At 45.1% G+C, this 13,010-nt stretch overlaps 1 long non-coding RNA gene across 1 annotated transcript; it reads left to right on the top strand.

The window, feature by feature from the left end:
• The first annotated feature begins 322 nt into the window (after nt 1–322).
• Nucleotides 323–6,474, top strand: LOC125392326 (uncharacterized). The gene is made up of 3 exons (XR_007229461.3): nt 323–668; nt 2,971–3,102; nt 6,096–6,474. It is a non-coding gene; the product is annotated as an uncharacterized LOC125392326 (long non-coding RNA).
• The last annotated feature ends 6,536 nt before the right edge of the window (nt 6,475–13,010 follow it).

Genomic DNA, 13,010 nt, shown 5'->3' with positions numbered 1-13,010 from the left:
ACAGAACTACAGGGCTGGATGGCTGCTGTGGGGACACGCTACCTTCCCACAAATGCCCTGCAGCTTGTCCTTCATGGGTCACTCAAGATAGTACTTGGGACCAATTTAGAAGCACATATGTTTTGGGGCAATAAGAGGGAACCTTTGGAATGGGACAAACTGTGCCCAAGTCTGGTTGCTAACTGGGAGGCCGAAGCTGCAGTGCCGCTGTGGGCCTCAGGGTGGTACAGCAGCACAGCCAATGGCTTACAGCACACTAAAGCCTCCTTACTCCGGTGAGCCTGATCCAAGCCTTCCTTAGTCTCCCGTATTTCTTGTTTCAAACAGGCTGGGGCCTAATTTAGCCTGTATTTTCGGGTCTTTTCTTGCTGGTCTGTTTCCATCCCCAGTCAGAACTGGGGCGTTTTCTTCTTAAGTTACTAAAAAGGAAACGGCTCTCTACCTAAGTTCAGCTTCAATTTCAGGGCAGAGCGGCTCCTGTGGGCAGGAGCCTGACCTGAGCCCCACCACCTGGTGTGGGCCAGGCATGCCTAAGGCAGAGCAGAAGTCAGAACCACCCTGCGGATGTCAGGTGAGCTCAGACACAGGGCACCTGGTACGCCGCACCCCAGCACCCGTCCTCTCTGAAGGGAGCACACTGGACTTCACGGCCTAAAGTTCCTTTTCTAGTGAGTTTTGGTTTTCTGACTTCACGTTTGAAGGCGCCAGAGCCGTAACCCAGGTGGCAGTTCTCATTCTTGATAGTTAGCTGCTCAGTGACCGAGCACCGAGAGGAGCATCATGTGGGTGGACAGACCTATAACCGCTTCATAACTTTTAAGCGAGTGGATGAGTTATTCTCTGACCCGGACAATACTGATCTTATTTTTTTTTTCTGACAAAGATTGTTTTAAATACACTTCATTTTGGCTCTTGGGCTATTTCTTTGAGTCAGCGGCATTATTTCCTGAAAGATGATAGACACACTCTCACTCTGCTTCCGGTATGATAAAGGATTCAAAATAAACTCGTAGCGAAAGGATCCCCTTACTATCGCCTTCTGTCCTAATTCGTCTTGCTATGAGCTTGTAAATGGGTTATAGGATCGATTCATGCTGGGATCTAGGACATACTAAAATATTGTTTGACTGGTCGGTAGCATGCAGGAGGGAAAAATTGTATACTGGGATATAGTTAAACTTCCTGAAAGTGGCTGGTGGTGGCAGAGAGGAGAGAGTCCTGCTCTTCCTAGCCAAGCTGAAGAGACTGAGGCAGTACCTATCCATGTAGCCCCAAGGGTTCCCCAACTTCAAGTTCTTGATTTTCTCTCTTACGGGTTTTTATTATCATTTTACTACATTTTTGTTATTTGTGTATGTGTGTGTGGACCTGCATACCATGACATGCTACCATGACATGCACATGAAAGTCAGAGGACAATTTCCAGTAACTGTTCTCTTCTCCCATGTGGGACCTGGGGATTGGACTCAGGTTATCAGATCTGGTGACAAACATCTTTACCCACACTGAGCCCGCTCACCAGCCATCTCTCTTTATTCTTCAAATAAATCAAGACAGAACATTACTTTTAGTTGGCAAAATAATGCCTGCCCTTAATACATCCCGATATAGAACCCTGGAATCTTTGAATCTGTTCCCTTACATGGTAAAGAGAGATTTATTTCTTCACTTAGTACTCATTTATTTATCCCTTTTCCCAAGACAGGGTTTCTCTGTGTAGCCCTGGCTAACCTGGAACTTGCTTTGTAGATCAGGCTGGCCTCGAACTCACAGCCTCTGCATCCTGAGCACTGTGGACTAAAGGGGTGCACTACCACACCCCACTTTCATTTATTTATTTCTCTTGAGACAGAGTTCTATATAGCCCAGGTTGGCCTCCAGCTGACTCTGTAGATGACAATGGTTTTGAGCTCCTGATTGTTCTGCCTCCAGATGTCATGACCCTGAGATGGGGAGATTAACTTTAACTATCTACAAGAGTTCCATGAATCTCCTTTGGGAGACGGGTCTGGCTTTTGGAAAGTGTGAGTGCAGAGCAAGGGGCTGAGAGGGATGTGCTATCCTTGCTGTGAAGGCCGAGTAAGGCCCCGAGCCAACAAGTGCACGCTGCTATTGGTAACCCGAGCAAGGTTGAAAATGGATTCTGGGAGCCTGTGGAAACAGAGGGCACCCTGAGAACACCCGTGTTAGATGCCTGACTTCCAAAACTTTGAAATGGCAGGAGCTGCCTATTAAGGCTCCATGTTTGTGTAATGTGTTAAGCTAGCTGATCCAGTGTGGTAGCCACTAGCCATGTGCAGTTGGTGACTGCCTGAATTGTGACTAAGTCCAAACTGTACTATGTCACATGCTGATAAATTTCAAAGCTTTAGTGGGAAAAAGTCAAAAATAAAAAAATCTCTAATATTTTATTCCTATTGATTATATGTCAAAATGGCACTATCTTGAATTGGTTTTTTAGAAGAATTGAAACACATTATTTTTTCATTAAAAATGCATTTAAAGATGCAACTGATAAAAACTGAAAGTGCAGCTATGGCTTGCATTCCTGGCCCACAGAATGCTTCTACCGGGCAGAGCAGCAGCCCCGGATCCCTGAGAGATAAGAGGCAGTCGTCCTAATGACTGGCTGTTCTCTATGTGCTGAGCAGTGACAGCGTTCAGATCCAGTCTGGGCTCTCAGAGAAAGCCAGGCTTCCTGTGTCCTCCGAGACTGGATCACAGGTGGAATGCTATGTGGGTCTCTACGTCCTCAGCACCCAAACGACTGTCTAGCACATGCTCAGAAATGCGAAGAGCACGCGGCATTGGCGTTAGCGAACCCTCGAAGTCCTTTGACGTGACCAAAGCTGGCAAGTTCATTCAGACACAGTCGCCCTGGAGGAGCTAGGAGCCGTGGTCTAAGGGGATGCAGCAAACTGGGTTTTTCCCTTTGTGACCAACATTTCTTGTTCTGTCTTTCCCTTCCAGGCTGGGGTCATTTACCCTTTTCAGCAAAGGAGAAATGTCAAGCAGAGAAACCAGAAGGCCGCCTTGTAGCCCAAATACCAAGCAGTACCCACGCACAGCCTCCGACCGATGTCTGTGACCATTTCCCGGCAGGTGCAGAGAAAAATTCCCCAAGCTCAGAATCCAGGGGCCAACTTTGCCTTTGAAATTTTGATTCTCCTCTAATTTGCTCCATGATCAATTTAGCATCCCTTAATCCTATTATCCCAGCTGTTAATGTTTACGTTCATTGGGACTGAGAACTGGGGCAGTTAATTAGTGAATCTGCTTAGAAATATTTTTAAACATCAGAAATAATTTGCTTCAGTAATGAGTTGTCCTCGAGCAGAGTTTGAGAATATTGTCAGTTGATTTACTACAGCCCTGACACTGATGTGTGGGATCTGTGGGGGTTCCAGATGCACCCTAGGTCCAAAATACACTGTTTGAAATGTGTCCACCATAGTAACATACAGCTAAATGTTGCTCCCCCCTTTTGTATGAGGTCACTGCTTAACTCAAATGAACTTGGTGCCATTAAAAATGGGGAAGTACAGTTTATTTCATTGCCATTTGAGTCTGCTTTGAGGTATTGTGGACGGAAATATCCTGGTTACTGGGTTGGGGTGATTCATGGAGTGGAACAGCCTGGAACCAGGCTTTATCTTGTCCTCATCTTTATTTTGTTTTCGGTATGGAAACTAATCATTTGAGGTTGGCAATATGGATTTTGGCCGAATTTCTTCAATATTTTTTTTCTATGTTTCTTCACCTCAGAACAAAAATCTCCAAACACAGGCTGCTCTCCAATCACAAACCTGCTCACGACCCCTCTAAAAGGTTGCTAACCTAGACATTACAGTAAATGCTCCCTGGTGCTGGTTAAGCTGTACAGTCATTGCTTTTGGTCAAAAGCAGAGCAGAGTCTTACAGTGGAAACTCAGAAGCAAGAAAGAGAATTAGGAATGGAAGCATTGCCAGTGGAGACAGTATACAAACACACACCACACACCTCCACATACACATATCACACACACCACAAGCACGCACATACACACACACCACACCACACCCACAAACCATACCCCCCCACACTACACACACCCCACACCATACACACATACACACGTGCTCACACACATGTTCACACACACACCACACACACCATACACAAACATACACACGCTCACACACGTGTTCACACACATGCACACACACACACCACACACACCATACACAAACACACACCTGCTCACACACATGCACACACACCATACACCATACACAAACACACACACTCTCACACACATGTTCACACACATGCACACACACACCACACACACCATACACAAACACACACGCTCACACACATGTTCACACACATGCACACACACACACCACACACCATACACAACACACACATGCTCACACACATGCACACACATACACCATACCACATTCACACCACACCCACACCACAGGTTGAACTCCTAAGTCTGCTCCGCAGGCTAGGGTACTTATGGGAGATCAAAAAGACAATGCTAGTGGTCTGGTTATTTATTTTTTTAAAACTAAATTAATTATTTTTTTGTTTTATATTGTTTTTTGAGACAGTATCTCACTATGTAGCCTAGACTTGCCTGGAACTCACTATGCAGCCCAAGTTGGCCTTGAGCTGGGGAAAATCCTCCTGCTTTGTCCTTCTACACTCCGGGATTACAGGCACCTAGGTTTTGAAGACACTATGTGTCTGTATTTAGAACCTGTGCTCAAATTGTGATCTTTGACAGATAGTGGGGCTAGTGTGCTGGTTTGAAAGGATGTCCTTCATAGTCGCAAACATTTAAACACATGGTCCCTAAGTAGTGGAGCTGTTTGGGTAGATTTAGGAGATGTTGCCCTGCTGAGGACTTATGTCACTGGGAGTGGGCTTTGTGGTTTCAAAGTCTCACCCCATTCCTAGGGATTTCTGGCACTTCCTGCTTGTGCTTCAAAATGGGAGGTCTCCCTCTGCTTGATATTCCAGCCAACAGACCTGCTAGCTACCATTCCTTCCTTATGTGACGGTGATGGACTCTTATACCTCTGGAACCATAAGCCCAAACAAAATCTTCTCTAAGTGGCCTTGCTCATAGTTTTTTTTAAAGTAACAGAAAAGTAATTAATAGAGCTAGTTTGGTTAAACACACATGTGTATATACACCCTCACCTCCACCAGTATGGTGTGTTGATGTGGATATACATGTCGTATGTACATGTGGTAGTCAGGGGACAATTTTGTAGAGTCATTTCTCTCCTATTTTTTAGTCAGTTCCAGGGATTGAACTTAGGTTATCAGCCTTGTGCAATGAGTGCTATATACTCTGAGCCACCTCAATAGCCCTGTAACAATTTTATACATTCATCCTTGAACTGGCTAGTTTTATGTCAACTTGACACAAACTAGAGTCACCAGAGAAGAGGGATCCTCAATTGAGAAAATGCTTTCTTAAGATCAGGCTGTAGGGCATTTTCTTAATTAGTGATCAATGCGGGAGGGCCCAGCCCATTGTGGGTGGTGCCATCCCTAGGCTGGTGGTCTTGGGTTCTATAAGAAAAACAGGTTGAGCAAAGCCATGAGGAGCAAGCCAGTAAGCAACACCCTGGCCTCTGCATCGTTCCTGCCTCCAGCTTCTTACCCTGCTTGGATAACTGCTCTCATACTTTTGAAAATGAGTAGTTATATGGAAATAAACCTTTTTCTCCTCAAGTTGCTTTGGTCACGGTGTTCATCACAGCAATAGTAACCCTGACTAAGAGAAGCCTCTTCAAGTAAACTCCTTTACTGGTCTCACAAGGCTCCTATTTACCATTGAAGACCATCTCATTAGCTCAGATTGTATTTTCATTGATCAGATATAAAATAAATATCTCAAGACTTTGAAGAATCCCATTAGACCAAGCGCATCTATACTCAGTGGAAGGAAGTTTTGAAGACGTCCATGTTGCCTCCCCTCCCCTGCTTCTTTTCCAGTGAATGAATAACTTTTGTCCCTGCAGCATGGTGCTCAGTTTGAGGGCTGCTGGAAAGCAACGCCGTTCATTCTGTTTTACATGTGCCTTTGTAGGCTTGCAGAGCTGGGGCCGCCGGGTAGGCTATAGCCACCATTGCTGTGTAGAGCTTATTCTCCCTGGATGAGATCCTACGTGAGGATTGTTGAACGAGAAGGAAATGAGAGCTGGGCTGAACAGTCACAGGACAGCACCACAGTGTTTTCGGAGTGGAGAATAGTATTCCCTGCCCACGGAAGTAAAAGGAAGCCAGCTTTGTCGTCGGAGTTCCTGGTGCTTAAGTGTAGAGGGAAGTGTACAGAGATCTCGTTAACCAAGTTCTTCTACAGTTGAACAAGTGCATCTTGGATTGTCACGTTTTTAAAGACCTCGTCTCTTACAACCCACAGTGGTTAGCTCAATGAATCAATCAATAAATGAATGAATAAAAAGGCAGAGAGCATTTCCATGTTCCTCCTAGGCAGTTGTCTTCACTAGGATATGAGGGATGTATGGTTGTATGGTACTCCATCACTTTTGTATGGCTGTGGAACTCATTTAGGGAGGAAAGATTTATTTCAGTTTGTGACTTCAGGAGATTTTAGTCCACTGACTGAGAGAGCACCTTTACCAGCTCAACCTTCTCACTGACACACTTCATTTTTAATCTAGACACACAAACACAGACATTGTGTACAATCACAAGGCGTGATGTAGTGTTTCGATACATGTGCGCATTGTAGAGTATTTCAGTCAGGTTATCTCTTTCTGCCTCCTCAAACGTCTATCATTTTTATGGTTAAAACACTCAAAGCCCTTTCTTCTAGCTTTCTGAGACACGGCACACACGTGTTATCTGGAGTCACTGTTTCATGCAATAGCACGCCACAGCTCCTCACTCCCATTTACTTGGTCACGCTTACCTCCAGACCCTGCCAGTCACTGTTTGGATTTTGAATCTGAGAACTTATTTTAGATTGCACACTTGAGTGAGATCACATGGCCCTTGTCTTTCTGTCTCTGGCTTATTTCTTTTAGGATGGGGGCCCATAGTTCCATGCCTGTTGTAGGAAATGACAGGATTTCCTTCTTTTTGGTCTATGCTGTTGTTTGGTGTATGAACTTCACTTTCTTCATTCATCATTTGAAGGTCACTTGGGCTGTTTCCACTTCTCGGTCCTTGCTGATGGTGCCACGTAGACTCAGGTGTATAGATGTCTCTTCAACACACAGATTTCATGCGCTTTGGGCACACACGCAGGAGTGGGATTCCTGAATCACATGCTAGTGCTTGTTTTAAATTTTTCAGGAACATCCATGCTGTTTACAGCAATGCCAGCAATGAACTCAGTTCCCACGAGCAGCGAGGCAGGGTTTCCTTTTCCGTCCAGCTTCAGTCGTGAGATTTGTGATACTCACCACGTTTTCGTCAACATTTTGTGTTTTTTTTTCTTTTTGAAAAATGTCTACTTAAGACTTACCCACTTAAAACCTGGCTTAATTATTTTTGTAATAGAGCATTTCAAGTTCCTTAGGGATTCTTGATATATCAGCTGAAGTTCGTAAAAAGAAAAATAAATTCCCTCATTGTGTAGGCTGTCTCTCCGCCCTGCTGATTGCTCCCCTCTGTGAAGCAGCATTTGAGTTTGGCAGATTTGTGTTTTGCGGCATCTACTTTCTACCCTTTAAGGGGTCTTGTCTAGAACCCCCTCTCGTGTTCCAGTGTTGGAGCATTTTTCACATTTCCTTCTAACAGTTTCATGTCTTTAGGTCTTACACGTACATCTTTAATCTGCTTTGAGTTGATTTTTGTGCCGTGTGTGTGTGTGTGTGTGTGTGTGGTGACATTCTTTTGTGTGTCTCTCTGCTAGTGCCCTTTATTAAGAAGCTTTGCTCTTCTGGACAGCGTGTTCTCAGCACTGTGGTTGAAGGCAGTGATTGCAGTCAGTTCCAAGTTTCCTCTCCTACTGTTTCTTTGTCCCCTCCTTTTTAGGGTTCTGGGAGCATTTCTGGATCATTCTGCTGCCACTTGAGACTCTAGGAATAAACATTTAAGCAAGCTCTATCACGAGCTAAAGTTCAAGGTTTGTCATGTTCAATCATGTTCAGTCTGGAATTTTTCAAATGTGCTGCACATTGTCAGAGACAGGAATTAAATATATTTCTTGAAATGCCATCAAAGAATTTGTATGTATCTTGAAATTCTCAGTTTACTTAGCATTCTTTTTTCTATTGCCCTGACAAAACATAGACCAAAAACAACTTTGGGTGGAAAGGGTTTATTTGACCTATTACTATTCTTATTTTGTTTTTTGTTTTTTTCCAAGACAGGGCTTTTCTGGGTAGCCTTGGCTGCCTTTGGATTTTCTTTATAGACCAAGCTAGATTCGAACTTAGAGATTCACCGGCCTCTGCATCCTGAGTGCTGGGCTAAAGGTGTGTGCCGCCTTTATTTGACTTATATTTCCAGATTACAATTCATCCTCAAGGGAACTCAAGGAAGAAAGCTGGAGGCAGGAGCCATGGGAAAAGACTACTCACTCTCTGGTTCGACTTCTGGCTTTATCCATCCCATGACTACAGTACAGGGCTAGTGTCACCCACAGTGACCTGGGCTATTCAATACCAGTTTGATTATCAAGACAATCCCAGACAGACAGGCTACAGACCAATCTGATGGAGGTAATTCCTTGGTAGAAAATTTCCTCTCAGGTGACTCTGGACTGTGTGAAGTTGACAGTTAAAACTAGCCGGGATACTTGGTCATATCTACCAAGAGGCAGCTGCTCAAACCTAATCCGGTCCTTATGAAGTTCAATAGATGTATTTTACAACGTAATGACTTAGCAATACATGGACCAGAAAAAAATGTTAGGTAAAGCATACGCTAGTTAGCTGACTTAGTCATCCCATATGTATACGTATTTTAAAACATCATGTTTTATACCATAGATACATGATTTTTATCAATTAAAAATTCAAATTATTATTGTGAGTGTGCATATGTGCACACACACGTGTATGTTCACCATGGAGCACATGTGGAGATCAGAGGACAACCCTGTGGGGTGGATTCTTCCCTTCTACCTTTCTGTGGATTCTGTGTAAACCTGAGGTTAAACTCAGGTTTAATCTGGTATAGCAAGACCTTTACCAGATGAATGACCATTAAGACCCAAAATATCTCTTTATAATATATATATATATATATATATAATCTTTATAATCTTTATATATATAAAGAGAGAGAGAGAGAGAGAGAGAGAGAGAGAGAGAGCGAGAACAGAGAGAATAAGGACTCAAAAGAATCACAGTGAAGGGGTTTCTAGGCATCTTGTGTTTGGGGTCACAGATGCACTGCTGAAGTGAGAGCCCACAGTGGTTTCTCAGCACAAGTCCAGCCTTTTTCAAAGCAGACACTGAATCATAACAGCGGCTCCCCAGGACTTTCTCGCGACTTCTCTCAGTTATACAAAGAAAAGACTTAGGTCTATGTTGTGGACTATTTGCTGAGTTATATAAAGATGTGTTACATTTGCTTATGCTGCATTTGTTTAATGATGTAAAGCTGTGTGGCCATTTCACCTTGCCTGCCTAAGGCGCCTGATTGGTCTATAAATAGCTGAATGGCCAATAGCTAGGCAGATGAGGGATAGGCAGGGCTGGTGGGCAGAGAGAATAGGTAGGATGAGGAATCTAGGATTAGGGGGAGGAGAGAGAGGGGAAGAAGAAGGGAGAAAGAGAGGGAGACACTCAGGGCTGGCCAGCCGCCAGCCGGCTAGACACGAAGTAGGACATAGAGAATAAAGAAAGGTAAAAAGCCCTGAGGTCAAACACAGATGAAACTGGTTAATTTAATTTATAAGAGCTAGTGCTAGTGGGACAAGCATAAGATAAGGCTGGACAATCAAAACTAATATTAAGTCTCTGTGTCATGATTTGGGAACTGGTTGGTGGCCCAAAAGCAAGCCTGGTACAGGTCTAAGAAGGTAATGATTTGCTGTGGATTGGGGCTGGAGAACATTCAGCAAGGACTAGATGAGGGGAAGGCCAGGTTGTGGGAGTACCTAGGTCATAAGATGGGACTCCATGTTTGCATAGGAGGTTGAGTGTGTGTGTTCATGGAGACTTATACATAGATGAATACTTCTATCTACCTTGGAAACTGCCAAATCTGATCGACAGATTGCAAGCTGTGTTGACAGTGAACGACATAAGTACATTCAGAACCCATTTTTGAACACTTTATCGATCACCTTGTGTGGTGTTGAAAATGCCCACCACACCCTGCAGCATGAAGGGACTAGCTGTTGCTTATCAGCTCATCATGGCTCCTCCTGGATCCCAGGTTTGCCTTGGCTTCTCTGCCATAGCCCAATAGCTGTGTGCCTTTCAGAATGCATCTGGCAGTGCTCCTACCAGTGGCACCAGGACTCAGACGGATTCTTAGCTCTTCAGACGTTCTTAAAGCCCTGGACATCTGCTCTTGTGGCTGAGTCTCAGCTGTCGGTTCTTGCAATGAAGACTTCCAGTCACCAGTTCGATTTATCTTTCCATTCTTGCCCAGTGCCATTGCTCCGTCTGCGTATACTCTCTCCCGCTCCTGCAGAGGAAATGTAAGAGCTACATACCAACAGCACCTGGCCTCCAGGTACGCTTCCTGCCACACTTCATGGTGCTCCGGAAGCATGGCTCCTCTTAGCCTGTGGCAGGAATTATTGTTTTTCCCAGGGGATCGGGTGCCCAAATGTCTCATTGGGCTTTTCCACCACTGCTGATGGGTTTAAATTTATGGCAGAGATTCATATGAAATGTGATTTTTGTCTTTTCTCCTTTTTTTCCCCATTTCAGGCAAGAGTACAGATGGGCTGTACTTTTAATTTTCTTGCTGCCACCTGGGAAGAATTTGTCATTTTGTTCCTAAAGGGGGGGAAGAAGAGACGCATATGACATAATCTAATACAAATCTGTGCCGAGCAATTCCCGGGACTCCCGGAGAGCCGTTCCGGCAGCTCGTGAGATTATCTGTCTGTGTGGGACCGTCACGAGAAGGCTGTGGTTTCCACGCAAGTGATTTCTCTCTCCATATTCATAAAGCTTCTAAAGGTGGAGAACGGGAATTGGGCTGGAAGCCTTGCTGGGTAAATAAAACAAAGCAGCCAGACCTTAAGGGAGCAGCGCTGAAGTGACTGGAGAATTGAAAGAGGGCAAGTGTTTGCGCACCTTTGCGTGTGAACAAAGCCCTGGGCAGAGCCAGCCGTCTGGGCAGAGCCAGAAGTCTAGCCGCCAGGACTACTGCAGGCCCCAGAGCTGCAGAACTCCTGTCTCTCCCGGGTGTCCTCTGTGGCCTCACCGCTTGACCTGCCTTTTCCCTTGCTGATCCCTCTTCAGGCCTCCACTGAGGAGGTACTTTCCTGTCCCTTTCCCAAGAACTTTGGCTCCTGGCCAATCAGCTCTGACCCTGCCATTACCTTTACTCCCTTCCTATGGGAGGCTCAGTGTGATTGAACCCTAACCCATCACCCAACTTTTCTTCCCCAATGCACAGAGGCCTTCATGGCAGGCAGGTTCCATTCAAGGAAATCTGGCTCCCACTTTCACAAGTGACCAGGCTGTAGGGGCTTTCCTTGCAGTGGCACCCAAGTGTCGGCTACCCATCAGCAGAAAGGCCCCGTTCCTTGAAGGTTAGTTGGAAACACCCAGGGCCGCAGGATGGGGCAGGGACTCCTTCCAGGTCCCTTAAGGATTCCTTTTGGATGAGACAAGCTTACCCTCGCCTGAGTTTAGAATCCCTTTTCCTCTTTACCCTTCTCGCACTTTTTTTTCTCCCTGTCCTTCTGGGTTCCATTCCATCCAAGAACAATTCTTGTCCAAATAGAGCCAAGCTCCATTGACTCCAGAGCCTTAATATGCTTCAAAGACGCGACCCCCCAAGATCAGTCCTGATACTCATTACCCCTCCCCAGGTTTCGCAAAATATCTCAAAACTCAACCCCCACTCTTGGTAATTACAAAATTTAGAAGCAGATGCTGTAGGCATCTTCCCACCCTAAACACACACGGCAGGTATATAAAGAATGAGGCTACGGACAAACGCATCTTTTGCTATTTCGTTTTCTCGGGAGCCCGAGGATTCCTGGTCTGTCTAGCATCACATAGATCTCACCATGACAGAAAATATCTACCTCCATCACCTCTTATTTTCATAAAAATCACATCCTTTGGTAGCTAATGCTTCATGTGTGAGGATTGTGGGCTTCTGTCTCATACCCTGGCATGAGCAACAATCACCAACAGTACAAGCCTGACCAGTCTGCTCACACTAACAGCCCAAGCCCAGTGGCCAGGCTGCCCCAAGTCCAGTCAAGCTGCCCAAACCAATTGCACAAGTCCAGTGCCCAGTCTGCCCTCACCAACAGGCCAAGCCCAGCCAAACTGCTCACACCAACAGACAAGCCCAGTGGCCAGGCTGCTCACACTAATATCCCAAGTCCAGTGGCCAGGCTGCTCACACCAACACAAGCCTGGCCCAGCTGCCCATAGGCCCCATTTCCATCTACCCCAGGCTCTCTCAATCAGGCTATGCGCAGTGTTCTCTTCTCTCCAACAGTTTCATAGACAGCAATGGAGACACAGTGCAACACAGGGCAAGGGTGGCACTTCAATAATAAAAGATGCTGTTCTTCCTTTGAGTCCCACACTGCAAGGGAGATAGACTTGTTTTTTAAATGAATACCACTTTATTGTAAAGGACTTGCAAATAAAATACATCATACAGCAAGGTTAACATAGCCATCAAATAAGCACATACCCAGCTCCAGTCTATCCAGCTCAGAGAACTTCTACACCATTAGAAGAGCCGTTCTGAAACCCTGGAATGTTGTTTTGGATTTTACACGGTCACTATTAATTATATTTTATATATTTATCCAGCACACGCAAACATACACACCCATACACTCTCATACATTCACACACACATACATACACAT

This window comes from Myodes glareolus, chromosome 12 (genome assembly GCF_982192425.1).
Source record: "Myodes glareolus chromosome 12, mMyoGla1.1, whole genome shotgun sequence".
NCBI lineage: Eukaryota > Metazoa > Chordata > Mammalia > Rodentia > Cricetidae > Myodes > Myodes glareolus.
This window is presented reverse-complemented; position numbering and strand designations above follow the sequence as displayed.